General features: G+C 44.5%; 1 protein-coding gene and 1 pseudogene across 1 annotated transcript in view; one reads left to right on the top strand and one right to left on the bottom strand.

The window, feature by feature from the left end:
* Positions 1-14,512, bottom strand: part of LOC129087382 (ankyrin repeat family A protein 2-like) — a 38,684-nt pseudogene extending 24,172 nt beyond the window's left edge.
* Positions 1-23,525, top strand: part of CCDC3 (coiled-coil domain containing 3) — an 80,960-nt gene that overhangs the window by 42,052 nt on the left and 15,383 nt on the right. The window lies entirely within an intron of this gene.

Raw genomic sequence — 23,525 nt, 5'->3', positions numbered from 1 at the left:
TCATCTGTGCAGGAGCAGGGTCATGGTGCTCCTGAGTGGTCTGTAGCTGTCCACTGGGTGTGGATTTCCCAGGTGGTGTAGGCCATGGTCAGCCCCCACCTTTGTTCTGTCCAGGGCTGTCCTTCCTGAGCTATAGAGCAGTCTGAGAAGGCTACTACTTGTGCTGGGCTTAGAGATTCCCAGGGAAGCCAAGCTGCGAAAGTAATCTGGCTGCTGCTAGTGTTAGGCCTGGCACTCACTGAGGCCAGCTGTTGCTTGTGTGATAGGATTTAGGAAGTTTTGAAGCAAGAGCCAAGACCAGCCATTCATGGAAAAGCAGCTTGGGTGGGTCTTGGGTGGGGCGGAGTCTCGGGGGATATTCGAGGTGTGTCAAACAGTGTTAACCCAGTGTTAACAGTGGAGTCTCAAATATAGCACCAGCAGATTGGCTCAGTGGCTCTCCAGGGGGAGGACTTAGAAAAGGGACAATGGCCTCAGCTTTCCCCAATGCCAGACACTTCAGCCTCTTCCAGTATGCCACTGGTGCTCTTGAAACTACCACCTTGGTGCTGGAGCTCAGAAGGAGTGACTCTTAGTAGGTGAGCCTATGTGTGGGTTCTTTAAGAGGAACTGCTTGGGGCTCCAGAGGTTTCTTCCACTGACTCAATCCTGCTGGTTTTTGCAGCCAGAAATTGTGGGGACTTATCTTCCTGGCCCTGGAACTCTGAGCTGGGGGCCCTGGTGTGGGGCTGGGCCTGCTCACTCCTGAGATATCCCTCCCGAATTTTTACCCACCACACGTGAGTGAGAGAACAGCCTGTTCTACACTTGCGTCTCTCCTACCAGTCTCAATGGATGTGGTTTCTTAAATTCCATAATTGTCAGACTTCCATTCAACTCAATTTCTGATGATTGTGAGTGATGGTTTCTCTATATTTTAGCTGTAATTTCGATGTGGTGGTGCAAGGAGGAGAGCCCTGTCTGCCTATGCCACCATCTTGACTCATTCTTTCTTAACATATCCTCACCGCCAACATAGGAAGTAAATGTAATTAGATATTGAGGATCTAGAAGGTTAAGCGATTGGATAGTCATGCAAAAATTAGTTGTTGAATAGGATTCCAACTCACAGTAATCTGACACAAGACCATCTGTTCTTTTTGCTACACCAACAGCCTCACACTGGTTTCCCCCCGTTTGACCAAGGAACCACGCTGACCCTGAAGTGACTTCTGGAGACATCTAAGCTCATCCATTTTGTGGGTTTTATTAGTGTAACTCTCAAAGGCCATGTGATTTTGAAGTCTTTGCAGACCATTTCATTGTGGTCTCCTGAGTACCAGTCATGTATTTGAAATGCAACCATTATCTCTCAATCACATTTCCCAATGATAAAATCTCATTCCCAGGAGAAACAGTGAACTGGGGCTTGGCTTAAGGGAAAAAAACTATTTCAATTACTCTTTTTCCAGATGCCTATGTTTCTTCTTGTGTTGTTGCTTCTGTGACTGAAATAGTCTGATATATTTTGAGCTATTTCCTTTTCCATGTAAAACATCTGCCAATAGCGTCCTGTACGTTGTCAGAAAAATCAGCATGTGTTCAGACATTTAGGTCTGAGGTGTTTACTCAGAAGTAAAATTAGAGATCACAGAGGCCCTGGAATGGGCATGTAATCCATCCTGGCCAGGCTTATTTTATTTGTAAAGGCTTCCAATCTCCTTTGAAGAACTATGGTGTTATTTAACAATCTCTGTGTTAAGTAAATTTTTAGGATCAGCCAATTATTGTAGCTTATATTTCTATTAAATCACTGTGTGTATATAGTTATTTTTTTTGTCACTCTTAATAGGATTGACCAGGCTTGGATTTCATCACCCTTTTAGGTAATTATTGTGATTTGCTCAGGCTCTTTATTATATCATGCAATAATTTTTCTGCAGGGCTTCTGAATGAGAGAGACTGACCTTCCTAGAGTGTCTAATTTAGTATTAGGGACCAGCTGATATCTGGCCAGGATTGATTGACTTCTACCATTTATTATGAACTAATCTTTATTATCAAATATAAAGCTTCCTTCTCATGCAGCTTAGAAGCACTACTGGTTGGATGAGCTGGATAGAAGTTGAGTCCTGGTATAGGAATTTACCTTACTGAAGAGAAGGATATCTGATCTGTTGGGATGGGAGAGATTAGAGGATGCAGACACATTCAAAGAATGGGGAAGAGAGTTGAGGAGTCTTTCCCCCTCTACATGGATGTGTGGAAGGCTTCATTTCTCCATATAGTAGGAAACGAATATCTGCCAAAAGTGAAAGAAGAGGTAATAGGAGAAGAAGGGATTTGAGGAGAGTGTTTAAGGCTAGAAGTCACTGTTGTAAGGAATAGAAAGACAGTTGACTTGGGACGCATAAAAGAATGACCCAGCAGAATTGAAGTTAGAGGTGCTGAATCTGTAGTGGAAACAGTCTCAGGGGTAGGAGGAGAGAAGACAGATATTAGCTTAGATCTGGGGCTGGTGTATCATTGCGTGTGTTTATTGAAAAGGCAAGAGGGCAGAGGGATTAAGGGGATGGATAAGAACATAGTTGAAGTTATTAATGAGTCACTCATCCATTAAACAAACATTTCTTAAGCAACCATGGGAAAAAGAGTGGCTGGATAAGGAAAGAGGTGAATAAAGAAGTAAATGGATACTTTCAGAGAAAATGGAGGATCAAGAGGTTAGAAGTCTCAGGTGATCAAGGGTGGTCAAAGGCCAGCAAAGGAAGTGAGGGCAGGAGAAATCTGGAAGGATTATAATGGAAGCCAGTATTTAAATAGCTCTGTGTATATGCCGCACATGATTCTGGATTCTTTGCACACATTAACTCATTTAACTCTCATAGTAACCCTATGAGAAAGGACAATTATTACTCACGTTATAAGCATGGAAATGTTCAGTAACTTGTCCAACCTCTCCCTGCGAGTAGGGAACAGAGTGGGATTTGAACCCAGACAGACTGGCATTGAAGCCTAAGCTTTCCACACTGTACCATCCTGCCTACAGGGCTTCGTTGTCAGGATGGAGTGCAGAATGTTGAAAGTGGAGTGGTTCCAGGTGATGACACAGTATTGGAGATATCCAGAGGAGAAGTAGCTAAAGCTGGGGGCGGGTGAATGACACTGGAGGCAAGATTGGCAGATGCATTATCCATGTGATTACTGATGTCACGTCTGGAATAACAGCAGAACTTGGGGGAGAGAAGACTGTGCCTGGGGGTGAAAAGCAGTCATGTGTGTAGGCCGGTGATTAGAAGGCCAGTAGATGGCAAAATGAAGAGGTGGAGATGGTGATGCAGTCAGATGGCAGGAGTCCCGAAGCTCCAGGGTCATTACATGTGAGTGGAGGAGAAACAGTATGGACATGCTTTTGCTGGGGGCGGAAAATGCTAACCTCTCTTCCCAACCCTGAGGCTTGCGGGACTGGGAATCTGTGTTTTGGGGAAGGAGCCACACTTTAGCTAAGCAGGCAGATGGAAGGAGAATTCGCCATGTGAGCTGAAGATGTTTGGGGATTTATTTTCCATATTGCAGAGTTCTAGGGATTTCAGAGGGAGGTGTGGGGAGCCTGGATCAAAGGCATAAGAACACAGAGGAAATTGGGATGAGAGTAAGGCAAAGGATGGGAGGCTGAAGGGACCAACACTTTGGGTGGTGACTGAGACATGGGCAGACTGTTTGCCTTCAGGGTTCCATCTAGGGCCCGAGTATAAAGTCGCATGGGCCTCCATGTGGGCCAAGGTCCCTGGTTAGTGGCCATTGTCCAAGGGGACCAGGTGGGCCTTCCCTCTGAGCTGGGCCAGTGAACGTGCTTTCCACAAGACTGTCTACATTCCCTTGGCCAGTACAACAAGCTATGAATGGGCTTATTCTGAGTCACATACTGTCCCCATCCAATAGGGCTTTTTAACATTTTCTGTGCCATTAAGCTCTTTGACAGTCTGCTGAAGTTATGGAACACTTTTCACAATAATATTTTTAAATACATTAGATAAAATGCTCAGGATTACAAAGGAAACTAGTTATATTTAATAGGTTATCAGAATATTAAAAAACTGTGATGTAGAAATACACTCTGTTGACACTTTACAGTATAACATAAGAACTAGCAGCAGATCTAATAGGTGTTATAATTTCAAAATAGTGATGAGCGTAAATAATGCGTTAAGCTATAATGTGAGATGAAGATATCTGTGATATCTACCGGTGACAAATGTCAGGTGCTGCTGTACTGCTGCAGCATTTGATCACATGAATAACAGAGGGAGATACTATTTTTCAGTTAAGAGATTAGTGAAAATAAACATGTACTATTTCCCCACCCAAATCCACGTCATCTCTGAATTCTCCTCACAGCCCTTTGGGTGGTGGGGACCCCAGATTAAGAACCTCGCACAGAGGAAGCACAGATGCAGGACTTGTCGTTAAGGTAGGTGTAGAATTTCTGGCTTTTTCCCATTTCACCACATCTGCCATGCACTGTAAATAATTAGTTAGAAACTATGAAGTTATTGATTGCTGCATTTGGGGTGGGCCTCGTTCATAAAGGTTTGTGAATACAGTATACTTGTCAAGGATTTAAATCAACTTGTGCCTCTCAATGTAGAGTCTGAGCTGGGACAGACGTGCCGTTGGAGTTCTCACTAAAGTTTCATTCTTACAAGCTCCTCCTGGCTTTGTTCTCCAGAGATCATTCTTGGATGCGGTTTCTCAACATTGGCACTATCAACATATGGGGGTGGAAAATTCCTTGTTGCCGGGGGCGGGGGGGGGGCGGGGGCGGGGCGCTGTCCTGTGCTTGGTGGGATGTACAGCAGCATCCCAGCCCTCTGTCTGCTGATGGCAATAGCGTAACCCCTAAGTCGTGTCAAACAAAAACGCTTCCAAACACTGTCAGATGTCCCCTGTGGGGTAGAATTGTCCCCATGTGAGGGACAATTCTAGAACCATCTAGAACATGGTTTCAGCTGTTAACCCAGTAGCAGTAGCTTCCTGTCAGTTGTACAGGGAGACTATTCTGACCATTTCAAAATGCCATCCCGTCCCCGTAGTATAGTGACCTCTTACTAATAATAGAGAGATGTTCACAAATACAAGGGAACTCTCCTAATGTTTTCCCTCAAAATAATATCTGATTATACACCCTGTTAAATGTCAGCACATTGCTTTTGTGACATACACCTTTTTGGAGTGCACATTGCAAATGGGTGACCTATTATCACTGAATAGAAAAGAAACGGAAACAAGTTAAACCATTTTGTAGAGAGACTTTACAAAGTCTCCTCCCGGAAACCGTTTTGAAAGGATTAGAAACCTGAATGATCAAAATGATGTGGCTGAGTTCTGCCTAGAGCAGGAGCTTGGTGGCCTCCAGGGATCTATTCTAACTGTGCAGTTAGGGAAAACTGAGGAAATCATCCTCACAACTCGCTCTCAGGTTAGCATCTCCCATGATATAGATGCGTGAACAGTAATTTTATTTGACAATGAAACATAACTATTAAAAATTATTTATTTCCCATTTTCTATTCAAGGACTGCTTTCTAATACTACTCACCCTTCAATCTATTCATTACAAAGAGAAATTTCCATGGCCAGATCAAAAACAGATATTCTTTCCTGGTCCAGCTTTTTCTCTGATTGTTTCCTGCACAATATAACCTTACTTCCTCCCACTTTGATTATTTAGCTTGCTTTTGCAGCTAAATGAGGTATGTTACCTCATGCTCACAAGCTGTGCTTCTGTGGAAGGCATTCGTCAGAGCCCCTCATAGCTCTTGCAGCTCATCGGAGACCTTGAGGAGAGCAGAGGCAGGTTGAGTAGCTTATCTAAGATGACAGGGGGTATAAATAAAATGTTGGGCGACATTCTCCTGGTGAACTCGTCATCCTTTAGTTGGATGGTCCCTGTTGGCCTGCATCCTTGTTGTATTTGTCAGGGTTCTCTGTATGGGTTCTCCAGAGAAACAAATAGAAATATTTCTAAATTCTGTATTTCTAAAAATGTCTATACTTCTAAAGAAAGACTTCCACTATCCTTCTAGTGAGGGAATGACTCTGATGGTGTCAGCTGGGTCTGAGCCTGACGGTCTGAGAATTGAGGGGGTCCACGGTGTGAGTCCTGGTCCGAGTCCAAAGGCCAGAACCAGGAGGGGCGATGTCTGAGGGAAGGTGAAGATGGATGTCCCAGCTCCAGCAGAGAGCTAGAACTTTCCCTTGCTCTACCTTTTTGTTCTGTTTGGGCCCTCAAAGGATTGGATGAGACTCACCCACATTAGTGAAAGTAGCTCTTTACTCCGCCTGCTGATTCAAACACTAATCTTTCCCAGAAGTAGACTCACAGACACACCCAGAAATGTTTCACGAACAATCGGGACACCTCTGAGCCCAGTCAAGTTGACACAGAAAATTACCCATCACATTCATCTCCAGTTGAGGTCAGCCAGGTGCTCGCAAAGCTATTCTTGTTTCCTCTGGGGCATGTGTCAAAGGGGCTCCTTTACCAATGGCTGCCTGGGTGACAGGACCCTGTCTGTCCCCTCAGTTTGGATGTAGACATGTTTTCAATGGAGTGTCTTCAGTGGGATAAGAACTCTGTTACGTCGGAGCTGGCCGTGTTAGGGGAGGGCAGAGCTACACAGTGCTGCTTCACGGATGGAGCTGTGCTCGGGCCAGGACACTGGGCACGCACACTCCTCCGCTCCAGGCTCCCACGTGCAGAATCCCTCCTGCAGAGACACAGAGAGGGTGACTTGGGTGGGTGTTAAGACTCAGCTATCAGTACAAGTTTATATGCCTCATCAAGGAGTTCCAGAGGGAGGTTACCGAGACTCTTCAGCCTCCCTTTGTGAAGAGGCAACTTTCTACGTAGTGGCCAAATGCAGTCCTGCAAAGGGGCAGGAAGACAGATGGCTAATGACAAGCTGGTATTGGTTCATTTCAACTCACTGATGTGTCTGACTGAGGATGTCAAGTATGGCCATTCCTAAAAGGACGGGAGGGCAATGGAGTCAAAAACTGCGGAGGAAAGGTAATCATGCCACAGTTCCTCTTTCTTTCCTTTTGTTGTATTCTTCTCTTCTGTGCCTAGGCCTTTTTGAACTTTTTTTCTTCCCAAGATTTTGGCTTTCCAAGCTCTTTAAGAGAGAACAAAGTTTGGGTTTGCTGTGGGCAAGGATAGAAATGACTCCCCGCTGACTCACCTCATGTGCCTTTGCCATACTCCTTATGAGCACCTCCTCCAGGCTCTGACTCCCTTTGTATTGCTGTGTTTGAACAGAGTTGCGATTTCATTTGCTTGGCTGTGTTTGAACACATGGAGGCCCTGGGTGTGCACACCTGCATTTTCTGACGGCTCCCATATGCCCCCACAGGCCTTCAGGTTAGGGAGAAAAAATCAGTTACTTATGACTTGGCATTGCTCTCCTTCAGACCTCAGAACCCTCCTTTCTCTATTTTGCTTTCCTGGATTGTACCTGTCACTTGACATCAATAGAACCTATGTGTCTTTTATTTTTTTAAAGAGAGCCACTCTTTATTTTTATTATTTTTAATATATAAGTGAAGGGAGGGAGAGAAATATTGACTGGTTGCCTCCCACACGTGCCCCAATTGGGGACCGAACCCACAACCTAGGTATGTGCCCTGACCAGGACTCAGCCTAGTGACCTTTCAGTCTATGGGACAATGCCCTGACCCACAGAATCACAGTGGCTGAACAAACCTATGTGTCCTGTTAGTGCTTTTGAAGTGGTGATTGAATTTTACTCGAAGTTGAATTGAAGTCAGTCTATGCTCCTGATGATTCTAATGAGGTCCCTGAACTCTATTGGGGTTCAAATAAGCTTACATAGAGGTTCATCTGCCTTCTTAGGCAGTGAGAAGCAATCTCTTTGGAGTGTTTTGGAACAGAGTATGTATTAGAGAACTCACTCCTGAACTTCCACATTATTGTTCTTTATGTAGTGATAATATCATCTCTGGAAGAGGTTTTAAGTGAGGAAGAGCTCTTTTTTGGTCATTTTGTAGCATAAATGACCCAGTTTCTCTTAAGAAATCAATGGCTTAAACAATAAGAAGATTATTATAGCATAAAAGAGACTTGGGAGTTATAACAATATGGGCCTTATATGGATCATGTTTTGAACAAATCAAATTAAAAAATAAAATCAATGTGGTGAATGTACTGGGTATTAGTTTATAGTAAGCAGTTGCGATTAACTTTGTTGAATGAGATAAAGGTATGATGGTTATGCTTTTTAAAAGTGTCCTTACAGCCAGAGAAGCCTACAAAAGTATTTACAGGTTAAATGATGTGATGCCTGGGATTCCCTCTAAAATATGCTTTTAAAAAATAGTCGGGGAAGAGCCAGAGTGTAGATGAAAGAGGAGAGGGAAAATGCTGGGAATTGTTGAAGGTGGGTGGTGATGAGTATATGGAGGTTCGCTATCTATACCAATCTCGCTCCTTTGATGTGTGTTTGGAAATTCCCATAATGAAAAAGGGATCTTTAAAAAAAAAAAAGATTCTTTTTCTGGGTGGAGATGTGAACATTGGCTGATATGAAGAGGCCAGGATGGTGGGTTGTCTTTATTTGCTGCTAATACTCTACTCTGAAAATCTTTAAATACTTGTTTTTCTTTACAAGGTGGAAGCTGTTTGGGGGAAGTGACTGTTTTATTTATGCTTTTAATGTCTACAATGCTAAATAAAGCTTGCCGGAGCTTACGACATGTATTTTTTGTATTTTCAGGGCAAAAAACATTTATGATTACAATGTCATCATGATGAGTTGGCCCTTGCTGAAATGTCATGTTTTCTTGAGTAATAATACTTCATGTCCTGAAGTCTACTTTGCCTGCTATCAATATAGTTATACCCACTTTCTCATGCTGAGTGTTTCCATGATATATTTATGTATCTTTTCCATCCTTTTACTTTCAGTCTGTATTTAAAGTTATTTCTGAAGATAGTGTATAATTAGGCCTTAGTTTTATATCCAATTTGATCATCTCTTTTTTTTTTAATTCTCACCTGAGGATATGCTTATTGATTTTAGAGGGGAAGGGAGAGAGGAAGGAGAGGGGGAGAGAGAGAAAACAAAAAACAAAAAAACATTGATGTGAGAGAGAAACATCTATCTGTTGCCTTGACCAGGGATGGAACCTGCAACTCAGGTATGTGCCCTGACCAGGGATCAAACCCACAACCTTTTGGTGCATGGGATCATGCTCCAACCAACTGACTCATCTCTGTCTTTTTAATTAATGTTTAGTTCATTCATATTTAATGGTTGGGTTTAAGTATACCATCTTACTATTTGTTGTTTTCTGTTTCTATCTGTTATATAACCTTTGTTCCTACCTTAGTAGAAAAACAGGATGCACAGTGAAGAAAGTCTCTTTCCCTGTGGGTAGATGCAGAATTCCAGGACGCATCATTCATATCCCATTCTTTGAGAAGCGTGCTCCTGGAGCACAGTTCTAATACACCGTGACGGAGCCACCCTAGAGTGGGGCCTCATCAGCTTGCTGCCCTTCACTGGACCTCATAGCGAAGGCCACTGTTGCCTGTCATCCTCAGGTTTCATTCAGCCACAGTTCTTGGCCTATTTGAGAAATATATGAATGGCTTTAATTACAATGGCTTTAAATACATGGATCCAGCTGTGGAGCTTAGGGTTATGTCAGTTTCTTAGGCTCAGAATTTGATGACCACTACAATTACACACAGTCCTGTGCATGGAGTAGGGACCAGCTTGTTACTGTTGATTCACAGCTCTCTTCTCTCTACTTGTGTTCCCTCGTCCATGGTGTTTGGTGTTCTTATTTGGGTTTCTCCTCCTGACAGTCCACCTGTGTCCACACTACCCAGTATCCTAGTCCCCACCAGGGCTGGAGCACTGTCCTGTACTCTCAGTGTGTCACCAGGTGCCCACCTGTCCTGTGCTCCTGCCCAACCTCTCTATCAGGCAGAGCACCTCAAAAACACTACTACACCTGCAGATGTTCCCTCCACAGCACGGCAAGGCCTCCTGAGGCCTGCCCACCCTAGTAAGAGGAGCCTTAGAGGACTTCCCAGCTCTCCTCCCTACTCCTTCTTGCCTCATACATAAGGTTTGAGCTTTAACAGTCCATTCAGACCAACCCCAAAGTGCAGTGCAGCTCAGCTCTGGGAACTACATGAGAATGATGGATTGGAGGATTGCAGATCATGAAGACTAGAGAGGTCAGACCATGAGGGGTCTTGAAAAATGTGGTGTGAGAAATGATCTATGGAACAGAAATGTTAACCCTCGGATAGGAAGGTTTAGAGGCGATACGACACTGTGCACAAACCTTCAGCACACTGCCCTGGAAAAGAGGAATTGGCTTTGTGTGATTCCAGATGCAAGAGTTAAAACCATTTGTTATATTTTGTTATAAGGTACATAGGTATATTTACCTTTGGAATAGGCAGTTGTCATAGGAAAAAACAAAACAAACACTGGGTTGCATGCCAGGCATGGGCAGAGTATCTTGCCGTGGAGGCTGCCCGGCCCCTTGTTAGAGGAGTTGTGTCTTAAGCCACACTGTGTGGCAAGGTGGTTTAAAGACAGAGTTAGAAATATGGGATGTCCAGCTCTTTGACTTCTTGACAGTTTTTTGGGAGATTGAGAAGGGCTCTAAAAGCTCAGAGCTTCACTTGAAGGTGGCATAGCCAGAGCTAATGATACCAGCTGCTTCAAGCAGAAACTGAGACTGTAACAATTCTATAGTATTTGAAACCAGTCTCCTTCAAGGCACAACACTGCGCTTACAGACAAATCCCAGACCAGACTTAGTGTTTCTTCAGCCTCTCAAAGGGAGAACATTCTGCAATCCCAGCAAAGGGCAGCTGTTGCAGGTTGGTGTTTGCATTGCTGAGTTCAGGCACCCCCATCAATGTTTGCAAAGAGACACACGGCCAAGGAGGTTGTGTCCACAGACAGTGTGCACAGAGTAGGGTTATTGACTTGTAAAGCTTAACAGACAAATGCTTACTGAGTACCCACAAGTTCCAGGCATAGAGAGAGAGAGTGGCGAGTGATGGAGACCAGGGGCAGGCACACCTGCGGCCTTCAAACAGCTCGTCATCGAGCACAGAGGTAAAGACAAATATGTACGTGGCCGTGATGTATATCCCAAAGGCAAACTCATCTATATACCTCATAAGAAAATATAATATACTTGGTTTTCATTCTTGCCTCTGTGAGATAAATGCAAAAGGGGAGGTTCCAAGCTCCATGGGAGTCCAGAGAGGGAGTAGATTCCATTCTGTCGAGGGTTCGGGGACAGGCTCAGTGAAGATGGCATGAGAAATTGGCCTTGGAGAGGGTACTGTTTAAGGCATGATGGTGGGAGGCATGCCAGGCGGAGGAGGCATCAGGAACAAAGACTCAGAAGTGATGCTTGGGGTATGTTTAGGGAGCAGCAAGACTAGTTCAGGGTGCCTCTAATTTAGTGCTTGTGAAAGAGTAATGATGTCACATCAGGAAGTGAAGTGAGAACTGTCTCCTGGGGCTCTGGTGGCCTTTGAAGGTTTTTGAGCAAAGAAATGACATAATGCAGTGTGCTGCATGTGTTCCCATGCTAAGGGGATGTCACCCAGAAAGAGCCCTTACCTTCCAGAAAATTAAAGTTACAGACAGGGGGCTCATGGGACGTCTGTAGAAGGCCATTCTAATGTAGCTTCATCTACTCACTTTCTTTCCTGTGTTCTGAGGCTTTCAAAGCCTCCAATCCAGATGGTCTCCTTCCCCCAACCGACTTTTAAAAACAAGTGATTTATTCTTCAAACCCTGTCAAGGGATTGTCTTTCTTATCTCACCCACCAAGGGGGAAGGCCAGGAAAGGATATCATAGATTTGTCTGTTAAACATTTGGCAAGTATCAGAACACGAGCATGTTTTCCAGACTCTGGGCTCCCCTTCGAGGCTGTGAGCTGGCTTTTGGTGAGTCATCCTCCTTACGCTCTACAGTCGGAGATATGACACCGTAGTGGGCATTTTCTGCTAGACTCAGCCGAAGGGGAGAAGGGAAAAACGCAAGCTCGTCGGGGCTCAGACGACAGAGAGCCAGACTGCTAGTTTCTACCACCTTCTGAGACAACAGACTTTCTGGGTTCCCACGGAAGGCAGAGAGTAAGGTGGGGGCGGAGGAGGATGTTGTGGAGGGAAGGAAATGAGGGAGCAGGAAAGCGACGGAGGGAGGGGACACTGGAGAGGGAGCAGCAGGTCCGGAGAGTCTTACAGGCAGAGCGTGACAATTAGTGTATGACATGGACTTCCAGATGCCAGGCCCTTGACAAGCCTCATTTCCAGTCCTTACAGCGCCCCCAGCACTTTGATTCCATGGCCCGATTTTGTGGAGGGCGAATTGGCTCCCTGAAGTTTGGTCAACTGCTCAGGGTCACATAGCTGCTGAAGAGGTGCTGGGTTGTAACCCAGGGTGTGAGGCTCCAAAGTGTCTCCTGGCGTGGAGGAGCCTTGAGGAGGGGCGAGGTTGGATGAGGGGCCTGGTTAGGAGGAGGCTTCGGAGTTAGCGCCTACGGCTCCTCCGGGGCCCTCTGGACAGGAGGATCCAGCCGGGCCTGGAAGGAGGCCCGAGGAGCCATCAGAGCGGGGGCCTCTCAGGAGTCTGTGCAGTGTGGTCATGCCGCAGGCTTTATTCATAAACAGCGGCTCTGGAGAAAGTAGAGGACCATTGGAGACGTGGACATCAGTTTGTACGGGCAGAAATGGAACAGACTGCAGACGTTAGGGTGGGGTGGGAACACTTCAGGGGTCAAAGGTAAAACCTGGAGGTGGGTGGGGTGATGACAGCTGCATAATAGCGTGAATGGACTGGATGCCACAGAACTTGGCTCACAGAAATTGTTAAAATGCTTAATTTTATGTTCAGTATTTTACCACAATAAAAAAAATCATTAAAAAACAAAATAAAGCCTGGCTTTTCCACCAGTCAGTGAAGTCTGTTCGTGGGCAGGACTTTCTGGCTGTCAGTTCAGTCAGAGGACCCTGTTGGGGCAAATGGGGAGCCGACCCCGCTCTCCGGGCTGGTCTCACAAGCAGATGGGCACAGCCCTGGGCCAGGATCATGGCACCGAGGCGGCTCTGGCCGCGGAGGATGTATAAAGTTCATGAGTCAAAAGGTCACCTTCTCAGGGACTGGAGTGGAATTTGATGTTCATTAACTTGAGTTCTTAAAGGCTGGGGCCGCTATTCTTCCTCACTTAAGTTGCCTCCTTAATTCATTTTAAATTGAATATCCAGATTGCTTGCAAGTGGGACTATGGAAGGGGATGAGAAAGCAGTCATCTGGAATGGTGGTTTTAAGTTTTATTTTTTGGTAATTGAAACCACTGTGTCCCAGACAAATAGTATCATGTGCGGTGTGCCAGGGGTTTTCTTGCAAGCTGGAAGGCGGCTGTGCTGCGGGGAGCACGCCCTGCGTGTGCTGCCACGGGTCGGGGAGAGCCGAGAGGAAAGCTCAGGCTCCTGAAGCCGCCACTGGAGCTTCTGGTTTGCGAATGAAATCTGATTTGAAGATCCCCAGAGTCTATCACAGAGCTTAAGAGCATGGGGGCACAATCTTTTAAGATAGGTGATCTGATTTCAAGTTCAAGCTCCATCCTGTACCATGGGGCCTTAGGCAAGTTACGTCAGCTCTCTGAGCTTCGTTTAAATTTCTCCAATGGGGAAAGCAGTACAACCTACCATGTGGGTTGAACGTCAGAATTTAATAACAGAATGTGTCCAAAATGCCTAGTACAGTGTCTGGCACATAATAAATGCTCAGGTAATGGTAGTTATTGTTGTTTGTTCTCTAGCGCCAGAATACAGTGAAGATCAAGCCCCGAGTCTTAGGATCTTAGTTCCCTGGGTAAATGACTACCCCCTCCCACGGCTGTCAAGCTGCTCCCTTGGTCACATCTACATTTCATGTCCTCATCTACATTTCATGTCCTCAGGCAGTTAGCGTGCTTGGCAGGTGCTCCTTCGGGGAGGCTGGGTTGGGAAGCCTACAGGCTGCGTGCAGCTGCAGTAAATCAGCGCCGGTTCCTGGTCAAGCCCCACTCTTTCCCGGCCTGGGCTTTTCTTACTTAAAATGGCATCTGCAAGTGCTTGTGACTTCGGCAGGGCTAGGACTTAATCATAGCGTATCTCCCTGGGGGCTGCGTGCCCCTCTCTGCTGTACTGTGCTGATCGGCCTCCACCCGCGTGCTCTGCGGGGCTGAGTCTGCTGAGGACAGAACTGCGTGACCTGTGGCACCAAGGTGCACTCAAGAGAAATGCAACCCCTGAGCTAATAATCCCTTCAAAGAGAATGGCTTTTAAACTAATTGACTAATTTCTAATTGCAAGAGAAAGACAGGTGTGAAGATATTATCTGTGCAAAAATGTAAGCATTAGAAATAAAATGCAGCTTGCTGTACCCGCTTCGTCTCGGACCCCTCCCCAGAGATGGCCATGCTGACAGTAAAGATGCTTCCAAATTCTGACCAGGGCTTTCCACACAATATGTGGACCGTTAAAAAGTGGTTTTCTTTGAATGTAAACTGCGATTTAAAAAAGCTGACATGAAAAGGAAGATTAATAAGAAAAGATTGTCATTTACTTTCAAATCCGATGGCTTATTTTAGACGAGATCGGACATGTTCAGGGTGGTATGGCCGTAGACCAATGGCTCATTTTAAATGGAGCTCAGAAGTATTAGCTTTACAGTATTTGAATTTGGCAATGAAATACATGTCTTTAATGCTAAAAAGTAGTGTTGTGGCATTTTTTAAATAAATGGTATACTACAGGAATGGTTCTAAAACTTGGTGTTTTTTTTCTATATGTATATATAGAAAAATGTGTGTGTGTGTGTGTGTGTGTGTGTGTGATCTTCTCCCTCATCTTTTAATTCTGCATAGTGTTTCATAGGTGGGTGAACTGTAGTTTACTTAACCATTCCCTTTTTAAACCTTTATTCTTTATTTTTCAGTTACAGTTTATGGTAAATATTATTTTGTATTAGTTTCAGGTGTACATTTGAGTGGTTAGATAAGCATATACTTTACAAAGTGCTTTCCCCCAATATTTACAGTACCCAGCTGCATGATACAATATTATTGACTATATTTCCTATGCTGTACTTTTTATCCATGTGACTATTATCTAACTACTAATTCGTGCTTCTCACTCCCTTTACCTTTTTCACCCCGTCCCCCAGTCCCTCCCTCTCCTCCAACAACCATTAGTCTATTCTCTGTCTTTATGAGTCTTTCTGTTTTGCTTGTTCATTTATATTGTTCTTTAGATTCCACATAGAAGTGAAATCATATAGTATTTGTCTTCCTCTGACTGATTTATTTCACTGAGCATAGTACCCTCTAGATCCACCCAGGCTGTCACAGAAGGTAAGATTTTCTTCTTTTTTTTATTAGCCATTCCCTTCTCGACAGGCATGAAAGTTGTTTCTGCTTTTCCAGTCTTATAAGCAATTCTGCAGTTCTGTGTGACCGTCCCTGTTTGTCCCCCTTAGGGACATCTGTGCATATTTTCATTGATGGGTAAAGAGAAGAGCGGAAAATACAACTTTTATAGGTTAAATAAAGAATGAAACATAAAATTTTATGGCTTTATTCCCTGACTAGGAATAAGACACAGATAGACTCAAGAGCGTATGTAAGAAAAAGTAAGTGGCAGGAAGACAAATCAGAAAAGCATATACTCTAATTTTCAATATTGTCATCATCAAATATTAGTTTGTAGTTTTTGATCCATTCAAAATATGTTTAGAGCTGCATAGTTTCCATACTATAATTTTAATATTATTGTAGAATCATTCTGGGTTTGAAAAATTTTGGCCAAAAATTTTCGAAAAAGAGGCATGTCCTATCTCATATTCAAATTAACTTAATAAAAGCCATATGGGACTGACATACCAACCCACAGCTAAAGAGAATGAAGTAGGTCCAATCAGACCCTAGTACAGATAAGTCAGAAGTCTAAGGAAGAGGCTATATAATCTGTGGATAAGGGGAGGTCTATTTAATAGAATGTGAGGGAATGAATTGATTTGCTCTTTAGAAGAAAATTTATATACCATTATCATACCATATACACAAATAAATTCTAGTAAATTAAATAAACATGAAAATTAAACCTTAAATTAGTATATTTTAGAAAACAATTTGGTAACATAAAGCAAAATTCTTAGAAATGCTCACTACTTCTAATCTAATAATCTAACAGTTTAACTTGCAAGTGTAAACCCTAAATAAATAATCCAGATAAAAAATAAATGCACTGTCTTATTTTATTTAACATTATTTAAAATAGTACAATGTTTAGATACAGCCTATGCGCCCAACAAAAGCTATAGCTAAGTAAATGAAAGAGTAAAATAGTTGCAGCCATTAGAATAATGAAACCCTTGGATTATAAGGTTTTTGTGAAAGTAAGTTTAAAAAAATCAAAATTGAAAATAGTGTTAAAAACCAGGTTAAAACAATCATGCCAGTAAAAAAGAAGCGAAGGTTGCCTTTCAGTGGAGAAATGATAAGTGATTTTTTTTTTATTGCCTACTTTTCAGTAGTCCAATTTTAAAAATAACTCCGTATGATAGTTTTAGAATTCATTACTTCATTCAGCAGTCTCTCTTTGGAGCACCTACTGTGTGTCAGGCACTTGTACTAGGCAGTAGGACTATAGTCACTGTTTTATAGTAGAAGAAAGACAATTTACCATCAATAAACCTGATAATCTGAGCCTAGTAGGGCCGCCAGCAGGGTGCTGAGGTAGAGTCACTGGGGGAGACCACGCACAAGGAGGTAGGGAAAGGTATCTGAGGAGGTGACAGGAAGGAGGATGAGAATGAACCTGCCATGCAGCATCATGAAACAGCATCCCAGAGAGATGGAACAGCAAATTGTTGAAGAGGTTGCTAGGATTAACTTACACCTGCTTGCATGATGGAACGACAATGAAGGCATATTTATAACTCCTCACGGCTAATATCCATTTTTCATTTGTCACGGAATCTGGTCATAACCTTGCACTGGGTAGGATTCTGTAACCTAACGTCTTTCACATGTCAGTTTTGCCCTGACCATGTTATTGAAACTTTCAGGTTTGCAAGAACTTGTGCCCGATACTGGGCCAGAAAGGAAGCCTTTGAAAGTCAGCAGAGACATGTGACTGAAGTGCTTTAGTATCTGTTTGTCATCTGTTGTTTCAAGGTTTTCCGATAATATTGTCCCTAATAAAAATATTAACAGAATTATTTTGGGCATGAGGTTATTGACAGCCCAGTAAGTCTGTAAGAATAACAGTTAACATTGAGTGGCTTTAAGGTTTGCCAGATGAATCTGCATATTCTGAACAATTTTTTAATATCTCTACTTTGTGAGAGAAGGAAAACACCTGCCAAGTCAGCAGGTGACAGAGCCAGGTTTGAAGCAAGGTCCCACTAAATCCCTCCCCCAGCTCTTTTTTAAAAATTAACTTTATTGGGGTAACATTGGTTAATAACATTCTGTAAGTTCCAGGTATACAGGTCTACAATACATCATCTACACATTGTATTGTGTGCTCACCACACAAAGCCTAGTCTCCTTCAAAATTCTTAGAAATGCTCACTACTTCTAATCTAATAATCTAGTAGTTTAACTTGTAAGTGTAAACCCTAAATAAACCCAAGTGGGGGGCTCTGAGTGCCTTCAGGGCCCAGAGGATCCATGTATTTGGCCCCCTTGACCCTTTTCATCCTCCCCCACTCCCCTTCCCCCTTGGGAACCACCAGACTGTTGTCTGTGTCTATGAGTTTGTTTTGTTTGTTCATTTGTTGCTTTCTGTTTTATATCCCACATATGAGTGAAATCATAGGGTTCTTGTCTTTTACTGTCTGACTTGTTTTGCTTAGCATGATATTCCCAAGATTCAGTCATGTTGTCCCAAATGGCAGTATGCATCCTTTTTGGGGGCTGAGTAGTATTCCGTCATATAGATGCACCACATCTTCTTTATCCAATCATCCATCGAAGGGCACTTTCCATGGATTGTTTCCATGTCTTGGCTGTTGTGAATGATGCTGCAATGAACATAAGGGTGCACATGTCTTTGTGAATGAAGTGTTTTCAAAATTTTCAGGAAGGTGCCCAGAAGAGGTATTGCTGGATCATATCGTAGTTCTAGTCTTAAGTTTTTGAGGAAACCCCAACTGTTCTCCATAGTGGCCGTGCCAGTCTACATTCCTACTAGCAGTGGATGATGGTTCCTTTTTCTCCACATCCTCACCAACACTTGTTATTACCTGTCTTGTGGATAATAGCCATTCTAATAGGTGTGAGGTGGTATCTCATTATGGTTTTGATTTTCATTTCCCTTATATCTAGCAAAGTTGAGTATCTTTTCTTAATGTTTCTTGGCCATTTGTATATTTTCTTGGGAAAAGTGTTTGTTCAGCCTCTGCCCATTTTTTAATTGGATTTGTTGTTGTTGTTATTGTTGAGTTGTATGGGTCCTTTGTATATCTTAGATATCAGCCCTTTATCTGAGATGGTGTTTGCAGGTAGCTTCTCCCATGCTATTGACTGCCTTTGTGTTCTATTGTTCGCTTCTTTTGCTGTGCAGCTTTTTAGTTTGATGTAGTCCCATTCATTTATTTTTGCTTTTACTCACCTTGCTTTTGGAGTGAAGTTCACAAAAGCTTCTCTTGAGACCAAGGTCCACAAGTTTGGTGCCTATGTTTTTTTTTTCATGTATTTTATTGTTTCAGATCTTATATGTAAGCCTTCAATACATTTTGAGTTAATTTTTTTTGCATGGTGTTGCACAGCGGTCTTGTTTCATTTGTTTGCATGGGCAGGGCCACCTGTCCTGATTCAGTAGCAGAAAAGCCAGTATCTGGGTTTGAAAAGCTCTCCCAAACAGACTTTCAGCTGAGTCAGGCCCTGGATGTGGCCACGTGGACAAGTCCTCAGTCCGTCAGTCCCTGAGAAGTAAACAGGATTGTGCTCACAGCTCGTAAATCTTCATCGCATTCCCCAGCAGGGCGGGTGGCAGGAGCCCTTTAGGGTTTTCAGCCAGTGGTGAGGATGCCAGGAAAACACACCAGCCATCGAGAGAGAAGTAGGGCCGGTCCTTAGCTGCCCTTTGTAGGAGGAGGCCTGGAGACTGAACCCCAAGTACTTGGAACCCAGGACTGTGAAAGTCCCCAGTGAAATGGACAGCACATCAGAGAGGGGTCAAGCCAACAGTTCTATTGGAAAGAGAGCAGGGGCGGAGCAGGCCAGCGTTTGTTCTGGGCCAGTTTTCCTCTAGGCTTCCCCTCCTTGGTGGACCCCAGTGGTCCACGGTCCAGCCTTCCCAGTCTCAGCAGCCTCACTAGCAGGCACTGAGATCAGAGGGGATGCCTTGTGCCCCTGGACCAAGTTCAGAGGTCCTCAGGGGGAGGTGGAAGGTTTGACTTGGTTAGTGACCTACTACTCTTCCCTGGGGCAACAGCAATGACCCAAGATATGAAGCTTAAAAAGCCAATCGGTGGCTCAGTGCACTCCCTCAGCAGTGGTCAGCACACGCCAGGCTGGGGCAGGAGTGAACTCGGCCCCCATCCCCAATGGTAGCACATCTGCCAACTGCTGGGTTTGGAGGACGAGGTATATCATCAGCCCTTTCATACTTCCTCTCCCATGAGCTCAAGATACCTTGGAGACCGAGCATGCACACATCAGAAGGCCAGTGGGCAGATCTTTACAAAACTCTGAGATTCCAGTGAGCACGGACAGCACACACCCCTCCCAAGGGAACCCCCACATCAAGCAAGTCTGTAGTGGGCCTGTTTCCTGCCTGCTGTTTTCAAGGGAAGGAATCCCAGCCCTGGCCATGACTGGCCAGCTCGGGACTGAGATGCCCATGGAAGCTTTGAGCAAACATTCGGAGGTCTCAGGGGTGGGAAGATGTCTTTCAGAGGCTGTGGCTGAGGTTCAGAGAGGACCATGCATGACTCAGCAAGGTCACTAATTCATCAGGGGCAGAATCGGGACTGGATGGAGGTGCCCCTCTGCTGCTCTGCTGTGAGGCTGATTTCCTGGGGTCCTAAAAACTGAAACACCTTCCTTCTCACTTTACCTGGGAGTCTTTTCTCCACTGCACCCTGGAAGGTGCTGGCACTGAATGAGAGCCCTAGCGGCCCCTGTACCCAAGGATCTGTGTTTCAGGGTTTCCTGCCCTCAGTAGGTCCAGAAAAGCATTGTGGATTGGAGTCAGTATTCCGCAGCCTAGTGCTTCCCAGTCTTCTTTACATCATAAATAATGGAAAATTATGTTTGCAAAATTCCCTGAATGAGATATGGATTCACCCACAAGAAGCTTAGAGCTCAAGACTGAAATGTGAGGCCCACATGCATACAATTGAGTGATAATATATATACAGAGAGAACAAGCAGTGGAATGCAATGGGAAATTCATTAATTCTTTTTTTTTTTTTTGGACCAGTGGTAATTAAACTGTCTTCAGATTAATTTATTTTAAAAGTTACTGAACTCCTGGACTGATGATGCCATTTTTCAATTATGACAATAAAATTTTTGTTACAGACACTGGAACAAATTCCCTGGGAAGAAGGCAGCAGGGCCCTTGGCTAAATGGATTGGCCGGGGGCTCTGAGCGCCTTCAGGGCCCAGAGGATCCAAATCTCTGCAGTGAGTAGCCTGTTCTTGTCTGTTGGAGGTCTCTGCCCTGGTCAGATGAGATTTGGGATAAAGCAGAGTTACAGAGGTTTCCTTAATCCAGGACCAAAGTGGTTTATATGTTAATGAGCATTGCATCAGAGGGAGACTAAATGTGCAGTATTTCCCACGTCATTTGACCAAAAAAAATTCCTTTGTCCCTTGCAAGCATCTCATGAACTGAGCGCTATGTAGACCCCACTTTGGGCAACACTTTGTAGGGAATTTATCTAAAGGTATACATTTATTTCTCTGAACTTAACTGATAAACTTTCCACGATGGCCGGAACTGACCCAAAGCAGTGAAGGCTTTCCTGGTTTTAATCACGGTCAGTTCACGATTTAAGCTTTGGCTGTCTAAGGCCCTGCACCCTTCCTCCCTCCCCTCTGCAGCCAGCCTCTGAAATGTGATGCTGTCTCCTAAATTTACTGAAGTTTTCTGTAATCTGGCATCTCCCCTCTAAAGCTCACTGTCTTTTCTCATCTCCACCATGACATGCAATTTTGGGGGGGCGGGGTGTGTGTGTGTGTGTGTGTGTGTGTGTGTGTGTACTAACCCTGTCAGGAGTATGGGGAGAATATCGGGGGTGGGGGTGGGGGAAATGCACTAATTTCAGCGATCTTTCAAGTCAGTTCCTAATCTTCCCAGGACAGGTAGTCAAAGCTGACTTTCTTCTTGGGACACAGGACTTTATAAGGATCATGGTGAACCCAGCACCCACTTTCCAAAGGTAGCTCCTACTTCTTCATTTGTGTCCATTTTTAAGTCATTGAACTTATTTCTGTTTCAATCCACATTCCTCCCATCATTTATTAAGTGCTTACTGTGTGCTATGTAAAGATGGAAAGATAGAAATCTTGTGAAGTTGGGCTCATGGGCTAAGAGTGAGACTCGCTAACAGAGCATGATGCGGTAAATTTGACAGTGGGACCAGGGAATAGTTAACAATGGCTCTGCCTGGACGAATCAGGGAAGGCTTCACAGAGGACGTGACTCTTGAACTGAGACTTGGCGAATAAATAGGATTTCATGAGTTGGGTAAAAATGTGAGGAGTGTGGGTTGGTGGAGATTTTCTAGGCAGGACCTAACTACACCTGCAAAGATGCAGCTACTTGAGAGAGCATAGTGTAGTCAGGGAGTAACAATTTGATCAGAAAAGCTCAAACCCAGGATGAACAATAATAAAAGCTCCATTTGTTGTTCACTCTGTGCCAGGTGCTAGGTCAAATGCATTGCATACATTAGCTGATTTAATCATCAAAGCGAATCTGTGGCAGAAGCATTATTATCCCTGTTGTATAAAAGAAGACTGTGCAAAGGCAGCATCATTGACCTAAGCAAGGCCCCACTGCCAGATGATGGGGAGCCAGGATGGAATTGCAGTGCCTGATTCTGACGAGTTTTGCCCATGTTCCTACCCAGGAGACAGGAAGCCCCCTGCTTTCCGGGGCCAAGTGCTGGGAGGGGAGCTCTGGAGTCAGGGCTGCCGCGGGGAGGGCACTGCCTCCCCAGCTCCCTCCTGACTTCCCGCCTGACCCCAGCCCCAACACGTTCCTGTTTTTGCTCCCCTCGCTTTCTAGCCACAGCGGCCTGGGGCCCTTGCTGCTTCTGCTGGGCTCCTGGCACAGAGAGACGACTCTTCGGACTTTGGGTGGAGCAGGGAATTAGCTACCAAGTCAAATACAGTCATAGGAATCTCAGGTTGTTTCTCAAGAGTCCTCAGAAGAACTGCACTGTTGTCACTTCTGTGGTTTGGGCGTCATCCAGCTTGTTGGTGTTGAATCAGTTGGGAAATCATTCTGCACTGACTTGACTCTGCCGCCCACTTCTTCACACAGCTGTGTCTCAGGGGTTAAAGACGACGGTGCAATGACAAGAACCGCGGAGCTCCTGGGCGGAGGCCTGTGTGCGCTCTCCATCAACCCGAGTGTGCCCGAAGCACACGGACAATGGAGGAATCTTGGCTTCTGCCCTCGGCCGGGTCAGAAAACACAGCATGGGGCAAATGTTTCAGAACTGACAAATTGCATGTCTAGAGTGCCCTGATCTCCACATTGATCTTCAATGAGCATGGGTCCTGCGCATTTATAGGTTCTAGTAAGCTTATCTTTCCAGTGTCTCTGGGGAAGTATTTTAGAAACAGTTGCTAGTCATTTTGGAGAGCTGTCTTGTTCATTTCCATCTGGAGGGTTGAAGTTGGCAGCAGTCTGTTGAGATGGAGTCAGAAGGATCCTTGCTGACAGGGATTATTGAGAACTTGGGCTAAAACCTGGCAGCCACAAGCAGTAATCGCCAATCAGTGTTGAAAAGTAGCGTGAAAAAGGTGTGGCGGGGCCGGTGAGGGTCCTGGGACACTCTGGTGACCAGGTGTTTTCCTGTGCTCTTACCCTCCTTGCATTCTTTGGCCATTTCCTTCTGAACTCATCCGGTCGTCGGCTGCTGCCTTGGCATCTCCATTAGCTTTCAGCCCCTCTCGAGGTTAGGGGTTGGATTTTTTTTCCTGTGAAGTGCCAGGCAGAAAACATTTTGGGCTTTTTTGACCAGACTGTGTCGCAACTACTCAACTCTGCCACTGTGGCATGGAAGTAGCCATGACAACATGTAAACAAATGGACGTGGCTGTGTTCCAGTAAAACTATTTGCAAAAGCAGGTGGTAGGCTGCATTGGGCCATACACAGTTGGCTAACCCTGCTTTAGATTTAAATTTTCTCCTTTTTACCTTCCTTCTCTTTTTTGAATCTGAAGATTAGGAACAAAGTGTTAA

Source organism: Pteronotus mesoamericanus, unplaced genomic scaffold (genome assembly GCF_021234165.1).
Source record: "Pteronotus mesoamericanus isolate MK-2021 breed Mesoamerican mustached bat unplaced genomic scaffold, CSHL_Meso_final contig_130, whole genome shotgun sequence".
Classification (NCBI taxonomy): domain Eukaryota; kingdom Metazoa; phylum Chordata; class Mammalia; order Chiroptera; family Mormoopidae; genus Pteronotus; species Pteronotus mesoamericanus.
The sequence above is the reverse complement of the archived record's forward strand: the minus strand, read 5'-3'. Positions and strand labels throughout refer to the sequence as shown.